Here is a 13861-nt window from a genome sequence, read left to right as displayed (position 1 = left end):
GCCTAACTGCCAGAGCGGTACTAAAAAAACCTCTGCCCATCAGAAGGGGAAGAGGGGTCAGGGCTGGGAAGGTGGAAAGGTTAGCCAGTATGGGCAGACTGAGGCCACTTTGTTTCCTTATGCAACCCTGTCCCTCATTTCATTGGGAGTCCTTCTCTATCTGTGGGGACAGGAGAGAAACTGGCCTTGTGATAGTTGTGACTACCTAGCCTCAAGCAGAGTGACTAAGATCCAGCCTAACTGGGCAACTGCTGAACTTCCCAGGCAAGATGTGGGGAACTGTTCTTGACTGGAGAACTTTCTCACTTACAAGCATCCAGAGGCTCTGCATCTCGGGGGAAGCCTGTGGACTCCCATAATGAAAAGGGTCTTTGCAAACCAATTGCAGGCAGCACTTCTCCGAGATTAAGGCCTAGATAGTGTACCAGTAATAGCAGGTGACCATCACCCCTCCTCATTAACATTACCAAACTGCACCCCTGCTAGAGTCCTGGCCATGGCTCTTTACAGTCACTGGAAGATGTTACTGGGATCCTGGCTGCTATGGAAGGTAGGATCTCAGTGCTCTGTGCTTTGACCTCTCTAGTCTGCTTCTGCGTCTCCGTCGTCTTTCCCTCAATTGGCCACAGTATATGCTGGGCCCAGCTTCTCCACCTGACCAAGGTCCACTCTCCCGACTGTCACCTCCAATACTTGGCTCCCTGACCTCTCCTGGTACCCAGACTCCCTTTGTGCACTCCTGGATGCAAGAGGACCGCTTTCTCTTTAACCTGGACTGCCTTAGCTGGAGTGGTAGGCTTGCAGGATGAACACCTAGACTTACGCAGGCACATCCTCTCCATGGCCCTGAAGTGTAGCGGGAACTCAGAGAAGGGCTCACAGAGAATTCTCAACCAATGAACAACTTGATGTCGTTGCTGTCATCATTGTCATGATAGAGGCTACCAGGTAGCCGTTTCACAATACATCCATGAGGTTGGCAATAGCACAGTTTAACAGAGAAGAGAATAAATGCTTCAAGCCTGACTCACCTAAGACTGGGTGGTGACACATACCTTCAATCCCAGCATTCAGGAGGCAGAAGCAGGTAGATCTCTGTGAATTCAAGGCCAGCCAAAAATTATGCCTCTGCAGTGGAAAGCTCAAAGCTTGAAAGGTTTGAAAACTCAAGGCCTGAGAGGAGTAGAACTCTGCAGGGGCACAAGAAGGACCTATGGAGAAGGCTCTCTGGTACTGAGTGCCCACAAGACCCTGACAGGAAGACTGGCCAAGGAGAATCCTTATTAGCTGTGCAGCTCCTCCATGCCCTTGCCTCAACGCCAGGACAGTTTCCCCTAGCCACTCTGAACTGTCCACAACCTTGGACTCTGTGTCCATTGGGTTTCATCCAGACTCCTCAGCAACTCCACAAGGAAGATGTAGAATCCTAATGCATAGAAGAGAAGCCTAATTTACCCCAAGCTACACAGCCTAGAAACAGAGAATCTCACCACTGAGCACATGACTTCCATAGCAGACCCCTTTTTGCATGTGCTGGGAACATAGGCCTGGACACAGACTCCAGGATCTCATCTGTGGCCCTGAGCAGTCCCTCTCCAGGACAGCCATGCCAGAGGAACTCTGTGACTTCTGACATGCCTGCAAGCTGAGAATTACTTGACACACTCTGCGAAGCTAGAGTGCCATCTTTAACTTTGCAAGTGAACCTGGGGACTGGGAAATCAGCGCACCACAGAATGCCTGGAACAGCACAGCCATGCAGGGATCTGCCTCCGCCCCCATCAAGTCACTCCTCAAGTGGGAGAGAATGGGGAGCATAGCGACAGACAAAGAACCAAACCTGTGGTCAGATATTCACCAGCTAGCCTAAGCTATAGATGACGTTCCTGCCAGGTCACATCAAGCTTTGCTTTGAATGCCTCCAAAGATATAGTACATTACCTACCAGTGTAGCAATGGTGGAACCGTTCTGAGTTTAGCTTGGTAAAGGAAACACTTTTGATGAGGAAACAACAGGTAACATCAAGGAGACTGAGCGGGGGGAAGGGAAGCACATAAGAAGGCACTAGAAGCTGTAATCTCATCAGACGGAGCTTATTTTTGTCTCAGATCCCTGGACCATCCCTTTTGCCAAGGACAAACAAATGTATGTGAATTCTTGTTTGTATCTACTCAGAGCCGGGTGGCTAGGTGAGCTCAGTGTGCGTGTCCTGAAGAAGCAGGGATGGCTTCTCCTGCCTGGGTCACCCAAATAAAGAAAGGTCACACAGGACCTGAACCCCGAATTCCCCTAGCCTCTCACTGCTATTGTCATCAGACTGCCCCAAGTCACCAAAAAGCCACCCACAGAGATTGCCTACTACAAACAGCACTACAGGCGACTTCCAAATCTGGAATGGGACAGTGTGCCCCTTGGGATTCGGGGCTCTGTTATTTTTAGCTGGATCAGTTGTTCCAACCCTGCTTCCCTCCCAGACCCCCCACACTGATTTCCCAAGCAATCAAATCCACGTGTTACCGGTTCCAGGTCTGGCGCTGGCGGAGGTGAATGGCGGATGCTCACAGTACCACCAAAGGTTGTCTGCCCTATCAGTCTTGCCCTTCCTGACGGTCCAGACTCCAGTGGGGCTCCCAGGAACCAGAATTCCCACATCTTTACAATGCTTCCAGACCTCCAAAAACCCCAGGGGCCAAAGGAAAAAAAAAAAAGGGGAAGCCATCTCTAGAAAGAAAAGCAGTCTGTAGGCCAGGGAAAACCTGGTTGTGCCCTGATGCCCAGCCACAAGTCTTCCTCCCCAGTCAAGCCATCTCAGGGCTGAGTGAGCTGAATGGAAAGACAATAGTAGTTTCCACTCTGCCCGGGTGGTCAAGTGCCAGGGGAGAAACAATCCTGCACAGACAAAGTCTCTGCTCTGACACTTTGAGCCATCTGCCCCACCCTGTAGAGTTGATATCTGTTCACTCCCAAATGATGGGTAAATAAGTTTCCCATCTACAGGGAAACTCTGTAGGTTTGTTGACAGTGTGTGTAAAAGGTTTCTCCTGGGACACAGCAATAGCTGGTACCCTGGTCACTTCTTAATGACTAACACAGGAGTTAAATCTTCTTGAATACCACAGAAAGGGGAGGAAGACAGCAGGTTACTTCTGGAATCATAGATTAATAGGAGAGATACTCTGCCCTCTCAGCACCATCCCTGGGGTTGTTTTTGTCTGAAGTAACCTACCCCGCCCCACCTCTACCCAGCTCACAATAGAACATGCCAATTCTTGAAGGTTCTGAATGTTCTTGCAACCTAACCATATGATCACCTCTGGAAACACAGGAGACCCCTCTCATTCTGGCTGTTTCCCTGACCCATGGCTCCCTGGAGGAACTGAAGCCAGACCCCACCTCCCCACAGCTTGTTGTGTGTTTGGAAGGTTCTGGAAGCATGGGGAGCACTGGATTCCCCAAAGGAGCCAGAGAAGCCAGACCCAAAGCCTAGTTTCCACTGCACATTCCCTCACACTCTCAGATTCTGTCTCCTCTTATGTAGAAAGAGCCTGGGAATCTCAAGTGATCGAGACAGAGGAGACATGAGGAGCTTCTTAAACAATGACAGAATGGCTCTGAGCTACCACAGAAGCCCTCACAGGAGACAGAGACATGGAGAAGAGAGGGCTCCTCCAGGCCACTGAGATCCTAGCTTCTGCTGACCCAGGCCCAGTGAACAGCATCTATAACAAGTGAGAACAATATTGGAGGCCTCTCCCTGCTCTAGAAAAGCTATGAATCTAGCAGAGAAGGATTTCTAGGCAAGTCCTGACCACAGATTCCCCAGGACAGCATCACAGAAACAGGACCCACTTCTCCCACTTTCATGTGCACAAGTACACACACACACACACACACACACACACACACACACAGCAAATATGGTAGGACTTATGCATGGTTCCCTGTGCCTGCCATGGGAGCCAGCCACCTCCCTCTACCAGCCGCCCCCCTAATTCTTCCAATGTGGCTAAGAGCTATCAAGTCTGGGAGGGAGAAGGGAAGGGAGGGCCAAGACCACCTCTGCTGATGGCTTATTTACAGCCCGCCCATCAAGTGTACAAACCAGTTGGGAGAGCCCTTGGGAGCTACCAGTAACACACTGCAGGCACTAGGGGAGGCCTGACCTCTATCACTGGGAATGGCACTGAGGACCACCCCAGCTGGCCAGAACCAGAACAGCCTGGGTGAGTCTAGCGAACCAGCAGAGGCCTGGCAGCTCTGGAGCAGCCTAAGCTTGAAAACAGCAAGCTCCAATCCCCACCCAACCCAGTATGTTGCCAGGATAGCCAGAGGGCCTTGCTGTGGCTGCCTGGGCTGGCTGTGCAGGTCCACGGACTGAAGAATGGAGAGGGTGTGGGTGACTCAGAGTTGCTCCCCCTTCTGGTGGCCCTCTTGGTAGGTCTCTGGGCAGCGTCCCAGATGAGGGAGGCTATAGGGACCATTCACTACCAGAGAAGACTTAAAGTCTATTCCAAGTTTCCCAAGGACTTGCTGTGTGATCTCAGGTAGGACTCAACTTCTATAGATCTCTGAGGTGAGGACATTAAGAATGAAGCTTAGAGCCTGCAGAGAAGAGGGATTAGAGGCATGAATCAGAACCTGCACTGGAACCTGGAACGGCTCAGGGAGAACTGCAAAGATATTCACTAAGCGTGCTGAGTGCCGCAGTATGCTGAGGGTCCCGAGCTGAATCAGCCTTCTCCCTCCTCCTTAAGACCTCCCAGTTTAGTTAAGGACTAATTGTGAGAAGAGGCAGTTTGAATGTGAGTGACCATGCTTAAGAATAAGAAGACTTTCGCTGAGAAACTTGGAAAAGACAGAAGTTAAGCCAGACCTCAGATGAGTGGACCCAAGAATGGATGGGCACATAGCTAGATGAAAAGCATTCGTTGGTGGGTGGATGCGTAGGTAGCTGAGCAGGAGGAATGGGGAAGGGAAAGATGGATGGATGAACGGATAGAGGCGTACCAAATTGAGTGGATGTGTTGTTGTATGATTGGATGTGTGGATAGATAGAAGAGACAAATAAAGGGAAGGAAAAGAAGGAAGGAAGGAAGGAAGGAAGGAAGGAAGGAAGGAAGGGAGGGAGGGAGGAAGGAAAAACATTGGATCAATTTCTATAAACCTCCAGCCAAGTAAACGGATGATATGTAGCTTCCTTCCCTAATTAATTAATAATTAACTAATTTTGAAGTATTTAAAGATATAAAAATAATTCATAATTAAACACTTGAGCCCAAGAGAGGGAACATGACTTGCTTAAGGTCACTTAATAAATGAACTGTAAGTTCGAAACCATTAATCCTCCCACTCCATTGAATCTGCCTATTCCAGACTCCTGTCTTGTTCCCCTGCTGATGCAGGAAAGAAAGGGAAAAGGAGCAAGAAGGATTTGCAGCAGGGATGAGACCATGCTTGTATGTCCTGGTTTCTGTTCCCTGATCACAGGCTTGGTTCACTTATCTCTGTCTTTTTCTCTCTCGGTAAAAATGAATGTTGATCACAAACTGGAAATATGCTTTGAAAGACCCAAAATGTCACTACAAGTTGAAGTAAGGAGAATTCATCTCTGTGGTTCCCCACTAAGTAACCCCCTCAGATTCTCCAAAAGAAAAGGGTCTAAGTTCTTGGTCAGAAGAGTCTCAAGGATGTTGTACCCAGGACCTTAGGTCATTGTAGAGGTTAGGAAAATAGGGTGGGGAAAGGAAATCAGTCTGAGTGGGTCCTAGACTCTCATCCACAACCATCTGCACAAGGGCAGCATGAGGATGATGGTCAAGGCAATCCAGACCATTTCCACCCCTGGCTAGGTCCACTATCCCCATGATCCCCTACTTGTGCACTGAGGGCACACCCATGCTCAGAGTAAGTGTCAAGCATCATGGCACTATGTGTGGTGCACTGGGACTGGCCCCTCAGGCATTGATAGCTAGGGACAAGCTCTGACTCCAGAGTATGGCATCTCAGATCCAAACTGCATCCTGGAGACTATCCCCACTCTTTTACCTTCTACATTAATCAGAATTTTTATTGTTGCAACAAATATGTGAAAAAATACAAAGACTTGATTTAGGTTCCTAGCTTCAAAGGTTTCAGTCCAAGATAGCTAAGATCCATAGCTTTGGGCCTGAGATGAAGCCAGCCATCCTGGTGGTGGATAAATGAATTGCAGGAGTCTGCTCGCCTTACAGTGGATAGGAAGAGAGCATAGCAGGAAGGAGCAAGGGACAAAGTCTATCTTTCCAGGGCAGACCTGTTACCCCCAACTAGACCTCATATCCTCATTTCTGTCACCCTCTAATAGTGTCATCAAATAACTCATCCATGGACTAATCTATTGATAAAGTCAGAGACATCCAGATTTAGTTACCTCCCAAAGATCAGATCTACCAATCAGGACAAAGCCTTCAACACGTGAACATTAGGGGGCATCTCATATACAGACCATAATATCTTCCTCTCCTTTCAGTTCCTTCATTTGTGAGTGAGACCAACATCTCCTCTTCCTGCTTCCAGAGACCATTATAAGAGAAGGAAGCTCTGGCCCAGCCACTGATGCCCACATGGCACCCCCACTGTCTAGGTAGAGCGGGTACCCTACTGGAATGTGGAATCCACAAAAAGATGGTACTGGCTGTCCTCCACAGGGAGCTCATACAGATCCGGTATGAGCATAGTGGGAGGCAGGGATGTACTGTCCCATACTGTGTTAGGTAGCATGATGTTTATCCTCCCCACTCCACGCCCTCTTTCTTCCCCTTCTTGTAACAGCAAGAAGATTAGCGTGTAAGCTACTAGAGACAAATGCCTGGATATAAATTCAGCTTTGGATTGTTCTTAGCTGTGTAGGTTTCAGTCAACTAACCTCTTCATGCTTCTACTTCCAAATATATAAAATGGAGATAAGAACAGAGTTGTTGCAAAGATCAAACACCTTAATGTATGGAAACGGCTTCGTGCAGTACCACACACATTACAAGCACAATATGAGTTACTAATTAAATAAAAGCATCATCTGAGGCCCAGGCCTGGGGTTGAGACCCCCCACCCCCAGGAAGATTCTCTGATCTCAAAAACTGAGCTGCACTTTCCCCTTAGCCCTCCAGGCAACTGTCCCTTCTTCTAACAAGACCTTTATCTTTCTATATTTGAGCCCATTCACAGAAGTGGAGACCAAGATCTGTTAACATTAAGTGATTCTTCTCCTTTGGCCAACATGTATCCATTGTAGGAACCCCTCATGCCCAGCTGCCTCCTATCCTAGGAACATGGCATCTCTGGGTGCAATTTTCAGGGTAAGAGACAACCAGGAGAAAGTGGAGTGTAATAAGGAACACAATACATGCCAGAAGGCATGATAACATGGCTGACGTAAAAGAAAAAAAGTCCCATGTTTGAGGAGGACCCTAGAGCAGTTTGGTGATCTTAGGGTACAAAGAGAGCCAGGGGCTTAGCAGGAGAAGAAGAGATGGGCTCCATCACACTGCCATGCCCGTGAATACTAGTCCAGAAGAAACAAACAGGTCACTGCAGCAGGAAGGAAACCACTGGGCTGCCCGTAACAGGACACAGAGCCAGCCAGCCATGTTTTTACCTGGACTCCCATGATCCATAAGTACTAGGCAGTCCTGTTATCACAATACTTTGTCACCCTGTACCAGAACTGCCATTCATATACATGCCTTTCTAATAGTCATAAAACTAGATCCATTCATCTTCTAGGTCCCTGTGCCCTGTACTGGGCTGAGCAGACACAGAGATGATCTGCCCAGCTAAGTAATTAATCAAAAGCAAAAACACACCATGATAACTGGGTTGAACAGTTATGCAAAAGAAAGACCTTGGAGCCTGAGAGCTCAGGCTTGGTGCCCTCTCACTGCAGAATGGCTATAGCAAGTGGCATGATAACATCCTGTATCCTTAGCTCCATCCTCCACATGAGCCTGATATTCTTTCCTTTCCAGAACTGAGCTTGGATGGAGTTTCAGGCAGTGTAACTAGTCAGTAAACACAAGCTAAAAGAACACTATAAAACCCTTCGGGTGCAAAGTTGTAAGACCATGCCCTGGTTCTGATGTCAGAAACCAGGAAAGACAATGTTAAAAGGCAGGATTTTAAAGCAGAGAGATCTGGTTTAGAACATTGGCTCTGTTCTTTGCTAGCTTCACGATCCTGAAGAAGTAAATTAGCCTCCCTGTTCTCCTTGTCTGTTCCACACTGACCTCGAGAACTTGAGAACAGACTCAAGAAGACAGCAGATGTGACTATGCTCCATGTACCAAAAGTGGGCAGTGGCTGTCACTGTAGGGACAGCTCCTGACAGCAGGGCAGAGGGTCCTGTTGTAAACAAGGCCCCCACCCCACTGCAGTCTGGGAGTTGCTAAGGACTTTGTTCCCTGCAGGGCGTAGCTGGAGGAGCAGAGGCCATAGCGGTCTCAAGGCTCCCACCATCTGCACCCCAGGGCCGGCCCATCTGTCCAGCAGTGGGCACACATGTGGCCTCATGTGAGGGCATGGGTCATCAGGGGTCAAGCAGGAGAAAATTGGGGGCAGATGAGGAGAAGATTCCAGTTTATTTTTAGAAATAGGGGTGAGCAGAGAAAGACAGGAAGGGCCTTGTTTACCAGCTTCTCCCCCATGTAGATAGCAAAGAGGGCTGCGGATGGGCAGCCAGACCCAGGCCAGAGACAAAGCATCTGGTCTGCAGCCACTAGCCAACCCAGCCTATGTGTGTCCTGCCCCTTGGAACCTCTTTTGTTCCCAAACCAAACTGAGTCAGAATAGCAAAATTGTCATTCATTTTTCTACTTTTAATTCATATTTTTAGAGCATCATAAAGGTAATATTCTAGAACCTAGGTGAATCCAACCATGCTCCGTTTCTATGTAAGGTGCTGAGAACAAAATTCATAAGTTAAATAATGTCTGGTTGGCAAAGAGTCCAGTTCCTGTGGGAAAGGATTGGGGTCCTGCAACAGACAGCACTTGATGAGCATCCGTGGAATTACTTGTGTGTACCTGGCCCCAGACAGACTGAGGGGACACATGAAGAAGCAGACACGGAGCCACAGGGCCCAAACAGAGAGCATGCCACCAGCTGCCATGTGACCTGTGGAAGCTTCCCAGAAGAGACAGTAGTTGTGGTCACAATCTGCAGACTACTAGAAAGTGATGGGGTGGAGGGCACGTACCCAGTTGAATGGTAGAATATAGAAAACAGGATGCTCAAACCATATGAGGAAGAAGAGAAGAGGCAGGAATACGGGTTTGGGAAGCATGTCTCCTTTGTGCTCTTAAGGAGGGAAGGGCCCAGCCTCTTGATGCCCAGTTCCAAACCACAGCCCCAGCCACACCCACTAGGAACTGTTATAAGAAGAGCCCAGGTCCCTAGAGGAGGCTGACCTGGGTGTTAAGCAGTAAAGCCCCATCTGGGCTGGAGGAAAAGGAGGGGGGAAGGGGGAACATGTAGGCTAGAATCTAGTGGCACAAAAGCCAGTGAGTCCTCCTAGCAAAGGGTCTAGCACACAGTAAGCCTATTGGAATACAATTTGCCACCTGTTGTCCTCTCTCTGGGGTCTAAGGTCCAGGTACTTGCATGAACCATACGCCCTATCTCATGGAGCCAGATCACAGACCTGTATGTAAATTCTGCTTTTTTAACTTCCTGGCTCTGTAGCTTGGATTCAGTTGCTTTGTCTGACTGTGCCTTGGTTTCCTTGCCTATAAGATAGACATGGGTGTCATTTATAATACAGGATTGTTGAGAATGGATCCGTGTATATGAGACCCTTAGAACAGTGTCCAGTGTTCAGCAGGTAGTTCTATCTGTGGTATACGTAGATGATGTGGTCTATGTGAGGAGCTGGGGGCTGAGCAGGCCCAGCAGACTCCAAAAGAACCCACCGATGGAGGGCAAGGGCATCAGGGTGTGGTGGACCTGATGAGGGTGAACAGGCCCAGTAAGGCCCCTGCTCCACGGCAGGAGTGCAAGTCTAAGTCTGGACATAACAAGCCTCGTTGAAGGTTGGTGGGCATCTTCAGAAAGTGCTCAAAAATGGTGGGGATCTTTAAAGTCATCAACTCTTTCCACTTCCAGGCCCGGAGCCTTCATTCTCAGATCTTTAGCATGCCATACTATCTCAGGAACAATAAGGTAAATGTCTAAAGACCCCAAAGATGACAGTTTGTTCAGAAGATAACATGCTACTGAGCTGACAGCACAAAGGTAAGGTGCTGCATGCATACAAATGCATGTATGCACACATGAGTGTATGCGGGGTGTGTGTGTGTGTGTGTGTGTGTGTGTGTGTGTGTGTGTGTGCACCGCGGGTACTCCTGAACAGACAGAATGCTAATTTGTATGCTGGAGGGAAGCTACACATGTACATGTGGCTCACACACATGATCAGTGTACACACCTATGTTTGCCCACAAGCAGCACTTGGGCTGCAAGAGGCACAAGAGGCTGTGTGTTAACCTGACCCAGCGGGTACCCATCTGCTGGAATGCCCTACATTGTGTAAAGACAACAAACACACTTGCTCTGAAGATGGCTTGGCTAACTCCCACCAGAATGTTCCTGGCTGGCTCCAAAGGTAAGTCCTCCCATGGGCAGCTGATGGCTAAGGGACAGGGTCCTCGGATGCAGCTCCTCACATAGACCACCCCATCTACATATTCATTTTTATTTGGCAGTGACCACAGATAGCACCACTTGCTGAGCACTGGACACTGTTCCAAGTGTCTCATATACACTGATCCATTTTCATAACAATCGTGTAATAAATGACACCCATGTTTATTCATATTTCCCTGGGAAGGGTCCAGAGCCCTATTAGTCAGTAAGAGTTTGCTCTCCTCTGGGCCTCAGTTTCCCTAACTATATCAAAATGAGATAGCTTAGGGGACCCCTGAGGTGCTCCTTATCCCATAGACTCCTGGATCCACAGAGAAAGGTAACTGGCAGCAGCCATCACTGGGGTGAGCATGGAGGTCTCCAAGAGTGGGTCACCAGACTTCCCCCAGCTGCGGACACTGCCCCATGGTTTATGTCAAATTGTCAGGCCCAATCCTGTTTCCCTCCCAGGCAGAGCCGCCTACAGTGGAGCTCAGGAGAGGTGGCCTGTCCAGCCGCTGTGTTTACAATGCTCAGATGAGTCAGGGAACCTGATCCGGGCAGAGAAGGGTGGGCAGCCCCGCTGGGCCCACCATGTCCACACTCATTTCCCGGAGGCTGAACATGGTCGGCCCGCCCACCTTGAGGAGTCCAGCTGTTAGCCATCCACTCACAGAGAAGCCAGCTCCTTGTGGGCAGGCGCCCTGATGTTGGTAGTGGTGAGAGGACCCCCAAGTCGGATGAATGGGGTGCAGAGAGACAGAAGACTTTCTCAGAGGGCTGATCTCTTCTCGTCTGGGTGGACCTTCCTGCCTTGCCAACTCTCACTCAGTCATCTGGATGAGGGCCAATAAGCTAGACAGCCCTGCTAGGCAGCTGGGAGTATGCTCTGTGCTTTTTTATGTTTGGGGAAAACATAAGGAAGGTAAGATATAAGAACTATGTAAATGCCAAATGTCAGTATCCACACATAAAGTTTTATTAGAACACAACTGCACTTATTCAGACACATGTCTTTTGGAGTTTTTGTTTGTTTGTTTGTTTGTTTTTCTTTTTTGGTTTTGTTGGTTTGGTTTGGTTTGGTTTGGTTTGGTTTGGTTTGGTTTGGATTGGTTTGGTTTGGTTTGGTTTGGCTTTTGGCTGCTTTTGTGCAACAGCCACAGAGTTGGATAGATAGTTGCAACAGAGATCATATGATCCACAAAGAAAGATGGCTTCCTTTATGGACAACATCTACCATTCTCTGATCTGCTTCACTCCTAGATGAAAGAGCAGTATCAGGTCTCCATCTTAGAAACTGGCATAGAACATATGGACACAAGAAATATCACTTCCTTAGTTCCCTAAAATGCAATTACTTGCACTAAGTTGTGGGGCCATGCACACAGGCAAAATTTTCCTGATGATACCAAGACTGGGGATGGAGGCAAGGAACAACACTGTCCCAAGTATTTATCCATGAGCTATTCCTGAGATGCCCTTTGTACCCTCCCTTTGTGATTCAAGTGCCTGACCTCCTCTGTAACTTCACAGCCATTTCCTGATGCACCTACAGCCCCTGCTCCAGAGGCTCTTGTCACTCCTCCTGAGTCACATGGATCTGAGGAAAGCCCCTAATGGTGGCTTCAGCTCCTGCCCCTCCCCCAATATGACAGTAATTGTTTCTTCTGACACCAACTAAATGCTCTTAATATAAACCCTATTCACTTCAGACATTGAAACGTCCCTTCTTTAAGAATTAAACTGACGGCAAGGAACCTACTGAGCAAAAGGTGAAGGAAGGAGAGAGGACAGGAAGCAGACACTGTACTGGGCCCTGCCTGAGAACAGGGAAGGCCAGTTCTGCCATGACCTTGGAAGCTTATGGACTGGAGAATCCCCAGGACAAAGCTCAAACCTGTGTAATGAGGGCAGCACTCAACTCACTCGTGCATTCATGTAGGACTGTGGGGCTACAGGGACTGGCAACTGCCTTAAGCGAAAGAAAGGTTGGAGAGGTGGCTGATGGATAAGAGGTGGTAAGAGATGGTGGGAGAGAGAGATAAGAGGGAAGAAAAGTCAAATGCACCTAGAAGAGTCAGAGGACCTTTCACAAGGAATATCTGAACCAGACCTGAAAAATAAGAATGTCACTGTGTGAAGAGCTCAAATGGGAGGAAAGATGGCTCCAAACCAAACAACAGCCAGAAGATGGAAGCTACATCTAGGGAGGAGGGAAGACAATGCAATGAATAGGGCCAGTTCTCTGGAGAGTTACCTGGGGCAAGACCCTTCACCCCTCTGTGCTTCTGTCACTGTAATTAGACCCAACTGCATAACCTACCCAGTGATGAAGGAGGTTTAGTGAGGTAATGTAAAAAAAGTTTCTTGTACACACTATAATTATGCAATCACTGATGGCCTCCCACTGCTTCTCACAGGGTCAGTTTGCTCAGAGTTAGCCTGCGGTGATAAAACTCTGCCTTCTATCTGAGACCACCACTACCTACTTCTTCAGCTCTAGAATGTTCTTCACAAGGTTCTTGCCCCTCAGGCTCTCTCTGCCCTCCCTCACACTTTCACTATGTGGCGGTTTGAATAGGAAGGACCCCCAACAGGCTCATATATTCAGATGCTTAGTCACCAAGGAGTAACATGGTTTGAAAGGATTAGAAGGATTGGGAGATGTGACCTTGTTGGATGGAGTGTATCACTGGGGGTGGGCTTTGAAGTTTCAAAAAGCCATGCCAGGCCCAGGGTCTCTCTCTTGACCTGTAAATCAGAATGTAGCTCTCAGCTACTGCTCCAGTGCCATTTGTGTTACCATGGTCCCCTCCATGACTATAATGGACTAAACCTCTGAAACTATAAGCAAGCCTCCAATTAAATGCTTTCTTTTATAAGAGTTTCTATGGCCATGATATTTCTTCACAGCAGTAGAGCAGTGACATGGACACATCTCTTCAACCATGTCACTCTATAGTTGTGCTTGGTTGTTCTACATGCTCCAGTCAGCCCAGGACTCTCCTAACACTGCACAGCTGCAAAATCCTGCCCTCAGGAACAGACTCTGCAGACAGGAGACCAAGCATGAACATAAGGAGAGGGGGTGGTTCTGGGTAAAATGGGGTTTCCAGAGAAGTGGGCAGCTGAAAGGGGAGTAGAGAGGCCATGATGCCCTTACTCTCAACACTGTTACCTCATCTCACCTGTGCTACAACTCCCCCA

The sequence above is a fragment of the Arvicanthis niloticus genome, chromosome 5 (genome assembly GCF_011762505.2).
Source record: "Arvicanthis niloticus isolate mArvNil1 chromosome 5, mArvNil1.pat.X, whole genome shotgun sequence".
Taxonomy (NCBI): domain Eukaryota; kingdom Metazoa; phylum Chordata; class Mammalia; order Rodentia; family Muridae; genus Arvicanthis; species Arvicanthis niloticus.
This window is presented reverse-complemented; position numbering follows the sequence as displayed.